A 16,030-nucleotide genomic window follows, 5' to 3' on the forward strand; every position below is an offset into this window, starting at 1 on the left:
ACCGCTCTCATGTTATTCACACAGGAGGTAAATAAGATTTTACTGGCAACTTTTTTTTTTTTTTTTTTTTTTTTTTGGAGACAGTTTCGCTCTATCGCCAGGCTGGAGTGCAGGGGCGCAATCTTGGCTCACTGCAACCTCCACCTCCTGGGTTCAAGCAATTCTCCTGCCTCAGCCTCCTGAGTAGCTGGGACTACTCAGGAGGCACACACCACCACGTTTGCTGGCAACTATTAATTAATCTGTGCTGGAAGGAACCATAAAGGTCCTCTAATAGCAGTGGGCCCCAGACTTTTGGATTCTAAAGCAGGTAAAATTACCTCTCCCACACTATATGACTAAATAACGAAAAGAGAGGGAACAGCACGGAGCTGCCAACACTACATTTAGGGGCTTTTTTTCTTTTTTTTTCTGAGATGGAGTCTTGCTCTGTCGCCCAGGCTGGAGTGCAGTGGTGTGATTTTGACTCACTGCAACCTCCGCCTCCCAGGTTCAAGAGATTCTCATGCCTCAACCTCCCAAGTAGCTGGGATTACAGGCACGGACCACCATGCCCGGCTAATTTTTGTATTTTTAGTAGAGATGGGGTTTCACCATGTTGGCCAGGCTGGTCTCAAACTCCTGACCTCAAGTGATCCACCCACCTCAGCCTTCCAAAGTGCTGGGATTACAGGCATATGCCTGGCCAGATTTGGGGGCAATTTTTAAAAATCATCATCTATTTGGGGAAAAGATACTTTAATCTCAAAAAACAACATGCTATCAGAACGACAATGAATCAGCTTAGTTTTGGGAGAAACTCACTTCATTGCATTTACTTTGTCATGGTCCTGCACTAGTTTGGGGGTGGACTTGGGAGTGCATCTTGGACTCTAGCGACCTTCTAGCTAGTTCCAAAACTTCAAACACTTCAAAAACCAAAATTTCAGTAATTCAAGAACCACCAATATGTCATAACTGTACTATTTCCTTAATATTTCTCTTAAATATACTCACATTTTTACTTTTATAGTTTTGTTTTAAAAGGAGACTTTGTGTCACTTCCATAAAAGAAAAATCAATATCATGTGTCACAAATAAAAGGTAACCTATGAATAAATGCAATAGAAACAAAACATGTTATTAAAGTTCAGTTAGATAGTGTTGCTGGCTGAGGCCTGATCTCTCTGTGTAGACCAGGGAGGCTGGCAAGTGAACAGCAGCGATTAAAGACCGTCATCAAACAATGCTTTTCTCTTTAATAACATCAGAGGGATTCAAAGTAAATTGAAAATAAAAGTACTTTCACTCAAGGTGATACAATATTATCTAGTGCTAGACTCAGGTGACATCTAAAGTCATCTCTAGTGGTTTATATCCCACTCTTAAGAGTAACACGAATCATGATACTTTGGTGCATGAATATTGCTAATTCATCCAGTCATCTGACACATTTATTGAGCATCTACTACATTCTAAGCACTGTACACAACGGAAGAAGGAATGAATAAAACAGGCATGGTATTTCTTGCAAACCTTCCATTGGTGAAACATACATTAAACAAATGGTTACACAAATTGAATTTGGGTATATTTGTGTTGTTTTACATATATGTAAACATACTGTGTGCATATATCTGATATATATATATTATATATATGTGTGTGTGTATATGCATCAATTTGGTAAGTGCTGTTGTTTGTTTTGAGATGGAGTCTCGCTCTGTTGCCCAGGCTGGAGTGCAGTGACACAGTCTTGGCTCACTGCAACCTCTGCTTCCGGGTCCAAGCGATTCTCCTGCCTCAGCCTCCTGAGTAGCTGGTACTACGGTCGTGTGCCACCATGCCCAGCTAATTCTTTGTATTTCTAGTAGAGACAGGGTTTCACCATGTTGGCCAGGTTGGTCTTGAACACCTGACCTCAAGCAATCTGCCTGTGTCGGCCTCCCAAAATGCTGGGATTATAGGTGTGAACCACCATGCCCGGCCTTACAATTTGGTAAGTGTTATAAAGGAAAAATACAAGACGTTATGGCATGGTTTCACAGTAAGACTGCCTTTAGATAAGGGGCCAGTAAAGACATATAGATAGGAGGATGTAACAATTAAACTGAAGCCTAAAGGAAAACAAGCTTTGGCATGCTGAAAGGGTGGGTGGGGGTAACCTCCACACAGAGGTAATGATGTAGAAAAGGTTTGGTTCCTTTGGGGAACTGGAAGAAAGATATGTGGTGAGAGGGCAGCAAGCAAGAGGAGGGTGGAATCAGTGGGCGGGGGCGGGATGGGGGCAGGGAGGGAAGCAGTCTCCTAACCTTTGCTTAAAGGGACCAGAAACTTTCTAGTTCTCTCTGGAAAGATCTTCCATCTTTGTATATCATCCTATAAATGTTTCCTATACTAAAGAAAAATCTGTCTCTCTGTTGTGTTCACACACTAATAAATCAGTTCAACACTTTTGCATCATGTGCAGAGAAAGTTTAATTCCTCCTCCGTGTGATAGCCTCCAAGTATCTGGAGATGGCCAAGTGTTATTCCAGAACCTTCCCTTCCAGGATGAACACCACCAAAGTTCCCATGCTCCCTGTTGTTTGTGTCCCTCTTACAAGGAAGGATGGCTGGGAGCAGTGGCTCCCACCTGTAATTCTGGCACTTTGCGAGGCCGAGGCGGGTGGATCACCTGAGGTCAGGAGTTCATGACTAGCCTGGCCAACATGGTGAAATCCCATCTCTACTAAAAATATAAAATTAGCTGGGCGTGGTGGTGGGCGCCTGTAATCCCAGCCACTTGGGAGGCTGGGGCAGGAGAATTGCTTGAACCCGGGAGACTGAGGTTGCAGCGAGCTGAGATTGCGCTATTGCACTCCAGCCTGGGCCACAAGAGCGAAATTCCATCTCAAATAACAACAACAAAAAAAACAAAAGAGGAAGGCAGATTTTCTAATGTCCATTTGCGTTATGGGACTTGAACTTCCTTCTCCACATATTCTTTGCTTCTAACTGACTTTCTGGAAAACACCCAATAAGTTATGGTCGGGCCTGAATTCCTTGAGAACTAGGAAATTCTCAAATGCATGCCATCAAAAATATTTATTTCTTCTTTCATGTCTCTTTCCTGCACCTTGGAAGGCAAATTCCATTTGTAGAGGGGAGGGAGGGGGCGCTACAGAACTTTTTCAAATAATGGAATGATGGCGAACATGCATCTATGCTAAACTCAAAGACATGCCCAAAGTTTGTGATAGAAAAATTAAAGATCATATTTACTATTTGAACTGATCTTCCATTTGCTTGAAGCAGGTACAGGAATGCTACATGCAGGGAAGGTGAGAATAATGCAAAATCCCCTCTCTTGACTGCTGTGGCTACAGACCCAGATTCCCTTGAAGTGAGGGCTGGGTACTGGGGTGGTGCTGTTTAAGCAGGGCACTCTGCCAGGCTTGGATCACACACCTCCTCTTTGAAACTGGCGTGGAAAAAGACACATAAGAGCTTCATGAATAATACAGCAGCCCTGACATGCTGAATGCACATTTCAGCCAAATATATGCACATTTCAGCCAAATAAATTGGTCTCTCCACACCCTCACCCTTCCCTCTTTCCTCCCTCCCTTCAGTGCTCTTTCACCACATTCGCCGGATTTCTAGGTTTTCTCACTGCCTCCTGTTGCAAAGTGAATTGTCCCAGGGAAGGAGGGCTAGCTTCCAGATTCCCTGTTGCACCTAAAGCCTTCTCCTCCTCTGCTGGCCTTCCAGCTCCGTGACTGTAGCATTGCCCATTAGGCCTTCATCAGAGGAGGCTGTGTGTGGCCCAAGGGCAGCAGGTGAAATTCAAAGCAGACAAGTTGCTTCTCCACATCAGTGATGATATGTTAGAGGTAGGCAGCCAAAGAAAATGAATATAATAAAGAAAGTCTGGTTTAAGAGTATCTGTTGCTTTTCTTGGAAAATTCTATCCTTTACTAATTAGCCTGCCCATAAGAGCTCTACTTCTGCACATAATCGGAAGAAACAATGTTCAAAAAAGTTTTCAAATATGTGTGAAACAACAATGCAAACAGCATTAAAACTCAGCAAAGTGTAGTGCCGGATGCAAGGTTTCTCTCTCATGGGAAGTGCCCCTTACGTAAAAGCAGCAGGAAACGGTGCTGGCCATAACATTACCAACTCCTGAGGGAAGAGACCACATCTGCTCATCTTTACATTCCTTCAGTGGTTGATGCAACCTACCGATGAGTTGTTCAACAAAATATGTTGCGTGAATTTGATTCTTAAGAATAACATATACAGGCACTGAAAATAGTTATCTTCTGGGTGGTAGAGGGAAGAGGCAAGGTGATTTTCATTTCTGTCTTTGCCTTTTCCACAAGTTCCTGATTTTCTCCAGTGAACATGAATATATTTAGTGAGAAAGTTATCAGTAAAAAGGAGATTTTTAGAATTGGAAGGGACCAGAGAAATTAGTCCAATTCTCTTATTCCTTACATGTGGAAACTGAAGCTCAGAGAAGCTAAATGACATGTCCAAACCACATAGCTTGTTAACGAGACGGCTGAAAGAAAACTGACTGAGGCCATTCATGTTTCTTGGCCTACTGCCTTTCTTCCCCTATACATACCCTTTGCCTTTCCTGAAAGACAGTTTAGGTGAGACTCTAATGTGTTGAAAAGCCTTGGAATCCATTTAGAAAGCAAACTGTGCTATCCAGTGAGCTTATTCCCCACAGAAGACATTACCTTAGAAAATGCAAAGCATAATTTAAAAGTCATTAAATACAACATCCTCTGCTGCTGTGACAGCAAAACGCTCAGCCACTCCTTGATGACAGATGGCCCTGTGCATTGACACACACCTCAAAACAGCCTCTGCAAGGAAGCTTAACATCCGAGAAAGGCAGAATAGTGCACGTCACAGAAAAGGGAGAGTTTGCATGTGGGTTTGCGTCTCCAGAAGTGAGAAGACTTAAGAGATATTTACTGTGGGCTCATCTTCCACCAAACTTTTATTGACGTGCGAACTTCAAACTTCTTATCATAAAAATTTCAAACATACAAAAGAGAGAAGATTAAAATGGATTCCATGTAACCAGAGTGCAGCTTCAGCTTTATCAATCATTAACTTAGGGTCATCCCCCCAGCCACTGCCTCCCTCCCTGTGGGTAATTTTGAAGTCAATCCCGAACATTATAATATTTCATCCATGAGTACTTTAACATGTATCTCTAAAAGATGAGGACCTTTGTTTAACATAAACATTCAAATGTCATAATGCCTAAAAAACTGATAATAAATCCTTGATACAGCCAAATAACCCATTTGTACTCCACTTTTCCTGATTACCTCACAAAATGTTTAAGGCCCATTTAATTTGTCAGGCACTGTGTATTATCTCAGTTAATCCTGACAATAACACTATATGGGGGCTGTAGGTAGCCTGGGGGAGCAAGACACGTGATCAGGTTAGAGATGTAGGCGGGAGCCTCACTCCCCCAGACTCTAGACACACTGACTTATTTTCTTTCTCCTTAAAAAGCCAAGCTTGCTCCTACTTTAGGGCATTTTCATATGTTTTTTTTCTTCCTGGTTTTTCTGTAGCTGTGAACTCCTCAGAGATCACCCCTGACTGCCCAGTCATTCTCTATTAAAACACCCTGGCTACGTTCCTCAAAACATTTGGTACTATCTGCAATTCTCTTGTTTGTTTATCTGCTTGTCTTTCTTTCCAAAAGAATAGATGCTCCGTGACAATCAGCTCCTCCTCTGTGGAGCTGAGGCTTCAGCACCTACAGCCCTCAGCACAGACTCTGGCAATGGTAACTGCTCCACGGCTGTGTGATGCGTGGATTCACATACACCTGCAAACATAACAGGTATTTGTTGAATGAAATAATGCACACGTGAGAAAAAGAACAGCCTCGTTTCTGCTGAGCTCCACTCTTGGGTTCTCAGGCACTTGGCTGAGGCCTTTAGCCAAATTGCACTTTTATCACGTTCTATTGTCAATGGCTTTTTATAACTACAAAGGCAATATGTGTTCACTGTAGAAAATTTGGGAATCCACAACAAACGCAAATTTGAAGATTCAAAGAGCCTAGAAATAGCCACTGTTGACATTGTTTTTATGCATATATTATACAAAATTAGAGTCATGCGATTCTTATTGATTTGTGATCTACTCTTTTCATTTAACAATGTGGCATTAATATTTCATAGGCCACTGAACTGTCTTCTAAAATGCATTGTTTCAAGGCTGCATTGCATTCCACTGTACAGCTAGACAAGGTTGTCAATAACACCACATTACGGGACATTTCACTTGTTTCCTTTGCTTCTTGGCTACCATAAAAAATAGCAATAAAAATTCTTGCATGTTTATACACATTTCCATTATTAGTTTCTCCAGATAGATTCCCATAAGTGGACTTGCTTGACAAATTGAAATACAAATTAGAGCATTTGTAAAGATTGCTAAAGTGATCTCGAGAACAAGTGCCTCAATTAATACTCCCAGCATCAATGTTTAAAAATGTTCATCTCCTTTTCCCTTTACCAACAATGGATGCTAATATTTTTAAAAAATCTATAATTCTATGATCTATCTTTTAATTGGATCACAGATTTCTTGCGAGCACTTTCTTTTACTTCGGTATTACTCCTGATATGCAGCAGGCACTCATTGTGGATGGATAGATGAACTGGATGAATTTTGTCAAGGATTACCAGGAAAAACATTGAGCTACATGAACAAATGGTCTTTTTCCTGTTTCAAGAGCTCTCCTGCCTAGTTTACGTGTGCACCTGAGCACAGTCTTTCTTCCCTGCTAAACCCTGCTGAACATCCTTTTGCCTTTGGTTTGGGAATGTCGGGCGCACATCCCACCAGATCCAGCTCTCCCTCCCATTTAGCTTCAGCAGAAGAGGTAGCAGAATTACTAATTTTAGCTGACATGATGTTTACTGCTGCAAGTATCACTAATTAATGATGTAACTGCAGAATAACAAGTCCCAGATTTCCCTTAGCAAAGCAAAACTGAGAGTAAACCCTACACTGGACTACTCCACAGCATCCGAGCCTACCAACTGGAAAGAGACAATCACCAGGGGCTGAATCTGACCCAGAATTTGTGCTAGGAGAAATTTAACCCCATAATGCCATGCTAGAGAGCTGCCTGCTACCCACTCACTCCGAGTGCAGATCCCAGCTTGCCAGCCCTCAGGGAGCCCTCAGGGAATAGGACCAGGTCTTGTGTGTTGGTACAGTCCTGTGCCCAGCATGGCTTGACATATGGTAAATACCTACAAAACATCTGGTGAATACACAGACACCAAAGAGAGGGAACAGAGGATGAAAAGATTCATGGAAGCCTGGGCGGGGAGATGGCAATGTGAGGAGTATTCTCTGATGTTCTTCGTTTTCATCCACATGGAGTAGAGCAAATGGATGCTCAGGGAAGAAACAGCTGGGGCCACAGTCAGGCAGCTATATAGCTTGTAAATTCTGGGATCTGGATTTGGTCTTAAGTCAGAAACAACCCCATTCCCTTTGCCTGTTCTATGCTGCCTTCCAACACTAGAGAAAAATGTTTAACACCCTCCATCTGAGAATTTGTGTTCAATAATGTTTATTATAATCTTAAAATTAAAATGTCTTGAATAATCAACTTATATTCCAGCTATTGGGAAGAGGTTCTCACAGCAACATTTTCCCTGAAATGGCCCTTATATGCTAAAGCGGGCCCTATATGGTAAAAAAAATATGGACATGAGAACTATTGTCTGTCTACACAAATTGACAGTAAAATCATAGATTTTCTTGGCTGGAAAGACAGAGAACAAAATGAACAACAGATTCTCTAATGCATTTTTGTTTTCCAATGCATACCTTCTTTGGCTGGAGATAAAAGTTAACCATTTTAATGACATTGAATGCCAATAACAGCTTATGTGCAAATACAGCAGAAGCAGCTATATACTTCATTCATTCATTTATTTGGTATTAGGCACTATGGAAACAAAAACAGTATGTTCCTCCCCATTCTCATGAAGCTTATTGTCAGCTGTGGAGATCTACAAGCACTCTATCACAACAGCTAATAGAGGCCTATACCCACTGGGTTACAGAAGTGCTTTACCAGGATTCTCAAGGAGGTAAGAAAAGAAGAATTCAGAAAAAGTGAGATGAAACAAGAATTATGCTTGTTGAAAATATATTAATAATACTAACAGCTATCCATGTATTGAGTGGCCTACTATGAACCCAGTACTAATAACAACTCATTGATCACAGCATTTTGGGAGGTCAAGGTAGGCAGATCACCTGAGGTCAGGAGTTTGAGACCATCCTGGCCAACATGGTGAAACCACATCTCTACTAAAAATACAAAAATTAGACAGGCATGGTGGTGCACGCTGGTAGTCCCAGCTACTCAGGAGGCTGAGGTGGGACAATCACTTGAACCTGGGAGGCAGAGGGTGCAGTGAGCCGAGATTGCATCACTGCACTCCAGCCTGGGTGACAGGTAAGACCCTATTTCAAAAACAACAACAACAAAAAAAATCTCACTGAGGGGGAATCTATTATCTCCATTGTACAGAGGAAGACACTGAGGCTTTGAGAGTTTAGTTTACACAGCTCATAAGGTACTAAACAAGAGAAGAACAATCTGGAGTAGAGTTGAAAACTAGCATGTAACAGTCATTGTCCCAAATGTCACCTGAGAAATAGGCACACATCTTGTATTGAGTATCTGTTGCTACATAACAAATTATCCCCCAAAATTAGTGGTCTAAAACAACAAATATCCTTTATCTCAGAGATTCTGTGGGTCAATAATTCAGAGACAGCTTAGGTAGGTTTTTCTGGCTCAGGATCACTCAGATTTGCAGTTCAGATGCCAACCAGGGCTGTGTTCATCTGAAGGCTTGACTGGGGCTGCACAGTCTACTTCCAAGATATCCCACTCACATAGCTGTGGGCAGAAAGCCTCAGTTTCCTTGCCATGTGGGCCTCTCCATAGGGTTGAGTGTGAAGCCATATGGCAAGTGGCTTCCCCAAGAGCTAGTAATCTAAGAGAGGGCAAAATAGAAGCCACAATGCCTTTTACAATCTAGTCTCCAAAGTCTAACAATATCACTCCTTCAACTTTCTATTAATTAGAAATGAGTCTTCAAGTACAACCCATGTCAAGGGTAAGAGAATTAGGCTCCATCTTTCAAATGGTGGAGAATTTGTGGTCATGTGTTAAAACCATCACTCTAGCTCAGACTGGAAACTAGAATTGAGTGGGGGGATCCTATCTGGAGAAAAAGGTTTGTGTTTAAAAAGGAAGCGGGTAGCAAATAAACTCGATCTTGAGTGTTGAAAAAATAAGATCTACAAGCCAGGCAAACGAGGTTGCTCATCTACCAAGTGCATAAGTGGCATTTTGCTTGCTTGTTTGTTTGTTTGTTTGTTTAGACAGGGTCTCGCTCTGTTACCCAGGCTGGAGTACAGTGGTGCATTCCCAGCTCACTGTGGCTTTGGGCTCCTGAGCTCCAGTGATCTTCCTGCCTCAGCCTTCCAAGTAGCTAGGACTACAAGTGTGTGCCACCACACCAGCTAAGTTTTTTTTTTTTTTTTTTTTTAAGATGGGGTCTCACTATGTTGCCCAGGCTGGTGTCAAACTTCTGGCATCAAGTGCTCCTCCTGCCTCAGCTCCCCGCAAAGTTCAAAGTTCTGGCATTACAGGTGTGAGGTATCACACCCAGGCATGGTGTAATACTTTTGAAGAGTTTGGTGTCTTGGTAAAATTCATAGTTTTAGGAACAGAAACATGAAGTTTAAAAATACTTTTTAGTTATTAATTCTTTTTGTTGCTTTCCCTGCCTTTGGGCAAAAGTTCCTTTGAAAATATCAATTTACTTATTAGATATGCCTTGAGAAAGGGGTTTGGGCTACAAAGATAGGTGGGAATTAGAATCTCTGGTGGACCAGAGGAGCGGAGGTGGTTACCGGGATCAAAGGGAGGGAGTGCAGAGGGGAGAAAAGGAAGAGCAGGGTCTCCTAAGTAAGCTGCTTGCACCAGAAATTCTCCTTCAGGGCTCTCCTTGGCATGTCCCAGACTTCTGAACACCCTGTTCTCTGCTCAAAAGAGGAAGGCTCTTCCTTTTCAGAGCCTAGAGAAACTAGATAAAATGAATGTCCTAGCATAGAAAGCTGAATGTCAAAAAAATCAATTTACACGACCTTACCGATGCAAAATACAAACCATGAAATGGTCTTAACATATTGAAGACAGAATTTGCACTGTAGAGAAAAAGACAGACAGCAAAGCCCAGAGCCAGCTCAGCATCGCCGCTGAATGGAAAGCTCTGCGGTGGGGCCTGGAATGAAACCCTAGCGCCATCTATAAGCAGCTGTGACGCCTTGGGAAAATTCATCTTTCTCAGGTGTGGTTTCCTTTGTGTAAAGACAGGGGTACTAGTAATTTCTTACAAGGCTGAGAGGGTTTAATGAGAAACGTAAGAGCTCAATGAATGTCAACCATCATTAATGCATAACAAGGACTAAGACATGAAGTTAGCCGTTAGGAGTAAAATTAGAGAACGTGTGTTCATTTTCTGCATCTCAATTTATGGTTTTATCTTGAACACTGTTCAGAAAGCAAATGGTAAATCACTGTACCTCCTCTCCTTCCCTCAACTTCCCTAACTTCCCATCCCTTCGCTCTCTGGGGCAAGGGGAGGGACCCCGACACTCAGATAAGGCACGGAGAAGCACAGAGAGCTGTTGTTCTCCGAATACCAGCAGCATTTCAGAGGTGGTAAGTCCCGGGAAGGAGCCATGGCAGTGGCTTCCCATGGCTCCTGCATTTCGTCTTTCTGAAACCACGTGTGTGTGTGTATGTGTGTGTGTGTGTGTGTGTGTGTGTGTGTGTGTGTGTGTGTGCATGCGCACACGCATAGCAATAGCCCTATTCAACAGCAGCTTTTCCAAATCCCAGAAATTAGGCACAGGGGAGCCACTGGGGGACTCCTAGGAATTCTAGGGGAAGGGACCCCAGGAGAGGTGTAAAGGTTGGTAAGGACCCTCTCTGGAGTGAAGGGTGGGAAAATCATCACCACCTGGCTTTTATCTCCTAATCAAGCCTCACGTCTCAAACCACAGAGCAATGTAAGCTCACGACCAGCAAGGCTGTGGTTGTTTCCAGCAGCACAGTTCTCAGGCCTTTAAGAACAGGAAAACCAATATGCATTAGAAGGTACATAAGAAGGTACCTGAAAGACACCGATGAAAGAATAATCGTCATTTGTCATATTACATGGCCAAACGCCAGTAGATTAGATAGACGATTGCTGTGGTCCCTCATACCCATTTTCCAACAGGGAGCTATTGCCCAAGCTTGGTCAGAACCCTGCAGTCAGAAACAGGCTAAAGTTCCCTTTCCAGATCTAGTCCTGTAGCATCCCATCAGGGAAATACTTCCTGATGCTCCTGAATACCCTGCCAGCCAAACAGATACCTTTAGGCCCACACAGCCTTACCCATTGAATAACTGAAGCACTTTTCTAAAAGCTGGCAAGCCCAGTTTTATTAAGAGTCCAAATATAAAACCTTCATCAACTATTCATGCCTCTCAGGGGCTTAACTGGGACCTTTCAGAGAGCAGTGTGAGAGACTCAGTACTTAGTTACAAACCCTGCCTAGGAAATCAATTTATTCTGGATTCTTGGAGAAAGAATAGAGCATGTTGCTATTTACTTTTAATAACAAAACCCCTTGGCGTCTTAAGCCCATCTCTTAGTCAAAGAGAATTATTATTCATCATTACAGGGTGAGGTCTGACCTTAAAACCTGCCTCCACTGGACACATTCCTAGATAAATACATGTGGGGGAACCTCAGATGGACCCTCCGTGGAGTCAGGAGAGACACCACCATGCACCCATTAGGCTTCTGTGAGTGATTCAAGGCCGTCAACTTCTGGCCCTTGCCAAGCAGCTGGAATTGTTTTTAAGTTCTCGCTGTGCAATACTTAGCCTCAATAACCAACGCCACCACTCAGTGAGCCTTATTATGTGCTAGGCACTGCTCTAAGTCCTTATGGGTATCATCTCTTTAGTTTTTCACCACTACCCTGAGGGGCGGGTTCTATTATCACCCCCATGTTTTACAAATGCAGAAACTGAGATACAAGGGGATGGATAAGGAAGCTGCCCAAGGTCCCACAGCTAAAAAGTAGAAGAGCTGGGATCCAAACCCACAGTCTGGCCCCAGAGGCTGTATACTTGCTGCTGTGTTATTCAAACCTGCTTGCTGTACAGGTTTCAGGGTTTCTTTGTGCCATTTAATGATGAAGCCCCTCTCTCCTTTGGCATCTTAGCAAAACACTGGTTTGGCATTAGATGGTAGCCATCTAATACTTCCTCAGTGGCCATGCCTTAGCTGTTTCGACACTGGAAAGGACTGCTGCTGCATGATTTTTGTTTGTTTTTACTTAATGTTGACTCTTTCAGCTTTCTTACCCTAAATGGTATTCTAGTGATGATCAAAGCTTCATTTTCCTTAAGAAGCAGAATAAAATAGTAGAACATAGATTCTGAAGACAAAGGGAAGCCCTTCTACTACTTCAAGATGAGTGACCTTGGGCAAGAGAGTTAACATCTCTGAGTCTTAGCCTCCTTGCTCATGATATGTAGGTGGCCACATTTACCTTTTAATATTATTATGAGAAAGAAAAGATACAAAGTATATAAAGTATATAAACCACCTGTTATATGCAATAAAGAGTAACTCCCTGAGGTTCTTTCCTGTTCTAAAAGTCTGTAACTAGCTTTACTGTTTGGGTGATTACATATCCTCAAGGAAGAAAAGGTTCGGGTTTACAGGCTTGTTTCCATCGAAAGCATGTCTCTCGGGTGTAGAAAATCAACAGTTACTGACATCTACCAGTTCTGCAGTCTCATGCTAAATCCAAGGGATTTACATTCCAGGGAGCAATCAGATGCACGTGCCGGGGAAGATAACCAATGATTTCACAGGCAATGACAGAGCAGGAAACCAGCACTGAGCAGGAAACTAACAGAAGGAGAAGATCCTTCCCCTGGGGCCCTGTGTGAGTTCAGATACGAGAAATTTTCAGGAAACAGCAGATTGGCACAGGCAGAGAAGATGAGGGGGAAAAGTCCAGGAAGGGCAGAGTAGAAAGGAGGGAAGAAGGAAGAGAGAGAGAGAGGACTAGAAAGGAAAAGAGCAAAAGAAAGAGAGAGAGCAGCACACACAAGCACTAAGGTCTGGAATGTAAAGATGGAAGATCACAAGATGTACCCAGTCAACAGTAAGACAGCTGGCCGGGCAGGAAGTCAGGATTAAATAATCAATTGATGGTATACACATTGTTGCATTTTGCTTTACCACTTACCAAGTGCTTTACATGTGTAATCCTACTTAATGCTTACAAAGGCCACGTTAAACCTATACTATTCCCATTTTTCAGTTGAGGAAACACTCAGACTCAGATTCACATGATTTCCACAACTGATTCTCAAAATTCTGAGAGGTGAGTAGGGCAAGCATTATTTCTATTTCAAAAAAAAAAAAAAAAAAAAGGTCAGTTAAGGCTCAGAGAACCCAATGATCCATCTCAGGGCTTCTCAATGCTAAAGATGCAACACCCTTTTTTTTTTTTTTTTTTTTTTTTTTTTTTTTTTTGAGATACTGTCTTGCTCTGTCACCCAGGCTGGAGTGCAGGGGCATGATCTCAGCTCACTGCAACCTCCACCTCCTGGGCAAGCATTTGTCCTAGGACGTCTCAGCCTCCTGAGTAGCTGGGATTACAGGCACCCGCCACCACACCCAGCTAAATTTTGTACTTTTAGCAGAGATGGAGTTTCATCATGTTGCCCAGGCTAGTCTCAAACTCCTAACCTCAAGTGATCCACCGCCTTGACCTAACCTCAAGTGATCCACGCTGGGATTATAGGCGTGAGCCGCCATGCCCACCCAGCACCCTCTTTTTATAAGTAATATTTATAATGCCATCATTATTATCTTGAAATAAAACAAAACTCAAAAATAATATAATAACCATATTGTGACAACCAAAATTGCCCCCCACAAATATTTAAGCACCCCCCCAGGGGATAGGATGCTTCAGGTTAAAAACTATTCAAAGGCAAAGGTAGGACCAGTCCTCAACCTTGGGTGTCCTGACTTCCAAACAAGGGCTCTTGAAAAGGTGGGGTGTGGCTGGAGATTGGAGGACACAGACCAGCAGAGCCAAGACAGAGGAGGCTGGACATCAGCAAGGTCAGGCCTTCAGCCTCTTTCCCTCTAACGCTGGACACCAGGATTGAGAAAATGATTGCATTTACATCACAATCACTCACAGCCTCAGCTCTTTAATCTCTGAAACTCATCTTGCTGAAATGGAAATTAAGCACTGTCTTAGTTCTAACCCTGTCATGGTACATATTCCATGTGCCAGTTCTGATGCAAACAAACACAGGGACTTGAGAAGAATCACTCACACTCTTCACAGCCAACTCAAATTAACTCATAGTACAAAACAAAACATCAGGAAACAAGACTTTTGTTTTAAAAGTCTGTGTAGCCGGCCGGGCGCGGTGGCTCAAGCCTGTAATCCCAGCACTTTGGGAGGCCGAGACGGGCGGATCACGAGGTCAGGAGATCGAGACCATCCTGGCTAACACTGGTGAAACCCCGTCTCTACTAAAAACTACAAAAAACTAGCCGGGCGACGTGGCGGCACCTGTAGTCCCAGCTACCCGGGAGGCTGAGGCAGGAGAATGGCGTGAACCCGGGAGGCGGAGCTTGCAGTGAGCTGAGATCCGGCCACAGCACTCCAGCCTGGGTGACACAGCGAGACTCCGTCTCAAAAAAAAAAAAAAAAGGTCTGTGTAAGGCCCTGGATTCGATTTATCTTCCGCCTGGTCTAACCACTTGACAGGACTGATGGCTCTGATCAACCTCCAACAAAAACCAGAAACATCCAGAGCTCACATTCCAGGGGCACTTTTGGGAGATTCAGGGCTGACAAACTGTATGCACAGATTCTCAGGAAGAAAAGCCAAACATCTTCGTTCTTGAGGTTTAATTTATGTTATTTAATGACATGTTAGCATGCTTGCAAACTTATGTCATGATCAATCAAACAGGAGGCAGGACGTCCTTCTCTCAGTTGGCTGCGCCACATTCTTTTAGCAGACATTAGATAATAAAACAAAACTACTGGCTGGGCACGGTGGCTCACACCTGTAATCCTGACACTTTGGGAGGCCAAGGCTGGTGGATCGTGAGGTCAGGAGTTCGAGACCAGCCTGACCAACATGGTGAAACCCCGTCTCTACTAAAAATACAAAAATTAGCTGGGTGTGGTAGTGCACGCCTGTAATCCCAGCTACTCAGGAAGCTGAGGCACGAAGATCACTTCAACCCGGGAGGTGGAGGTTGTGGTGAGCCAAGATCACGCCACTGCACTCAAGCCTGGGCAACAGAGCAAGACTCCATCTCAAAAAAATTTTAAAAAGCTACCATGAAGAAACTGCTGGCTCACATCCTAAAGTTCCACCTAAGTGGAATTATACATTCAATGAATGACTACAAAGCACCTACACAGTGCCACGCACTATGAGAAGTTTAATGACGTCCCTGGTCCTCCCTCCCAGGACTCCACAACCTGGTGAAGAAAATGTGCCAGATACTCAGGCATAAGGCCCTGAGTGAGCGGCCCAAAAGGCAGTGAGAGCAAAAAGTCAAAAATAAATCCAATCTAGCATTTTGGGAAGCTGAGACAGGGAGATCACTTGCACTCAGGAGTTCGAGACCAGCCTGGCCAACATGGTGAAACTCTGTCTCTATGAAAAAATATATATATACGAAAATTCGCCAGGCACAGTGGTGGGTGCCTGTAATCCCAGCTACTCGGGAGGGTGAGGCAGGAGAATCTCTTTTTTTTTTTTTTTTATTATTATACTTTAAGTTCTAGGGTACATGTGCATAACGTGCAGGTTTGTTACATATGTATACTTATGCCATGTTGGTGTGCTGCACCCATC

The 16,030-nt window shown here is 43.2% G+C and overlaps 1 protein-coding gene and 1 pseudogene across 2 annotated transcripts in view; one reads left to right on the forward strand and one right to left on the reverse strand.

The window, feature by feature from the left end:
- Positions 1 to 16,030, reverse strand: part of TMCC3 (transmembrane and coiled-coil domain family 3) — a 314,353-nt gene that overhangs the window by 204,657 nt on the left and 93,666 nt on the right. The gene's annotated exons all lie outside the window — the stretch shown is intronic.
- The window catches only part of LOC104678621, an 80,879-nt pseudogene that overhangs the window by 11,474 nt on the left and 53,375 nt on the right, over positions 1 to 16,030 (forward strand).

This window comes from Rhinopithecus roxellana, chromosome 10 (genome assembly GCF_007565055.1).
Source record: "Rhinopithecus roxellana isolate Shanxi Qingling chromosome 10, ASM756505v1, whole genome shotgun sequence".
In the NCBI taxonomy this organism is placed as follows: Eukaryota; Metazoa; Chordata; class Mammalia; order Primates; family Cercopithecidae; genus Rhinopithecus; species Rhinopithecus roxellana.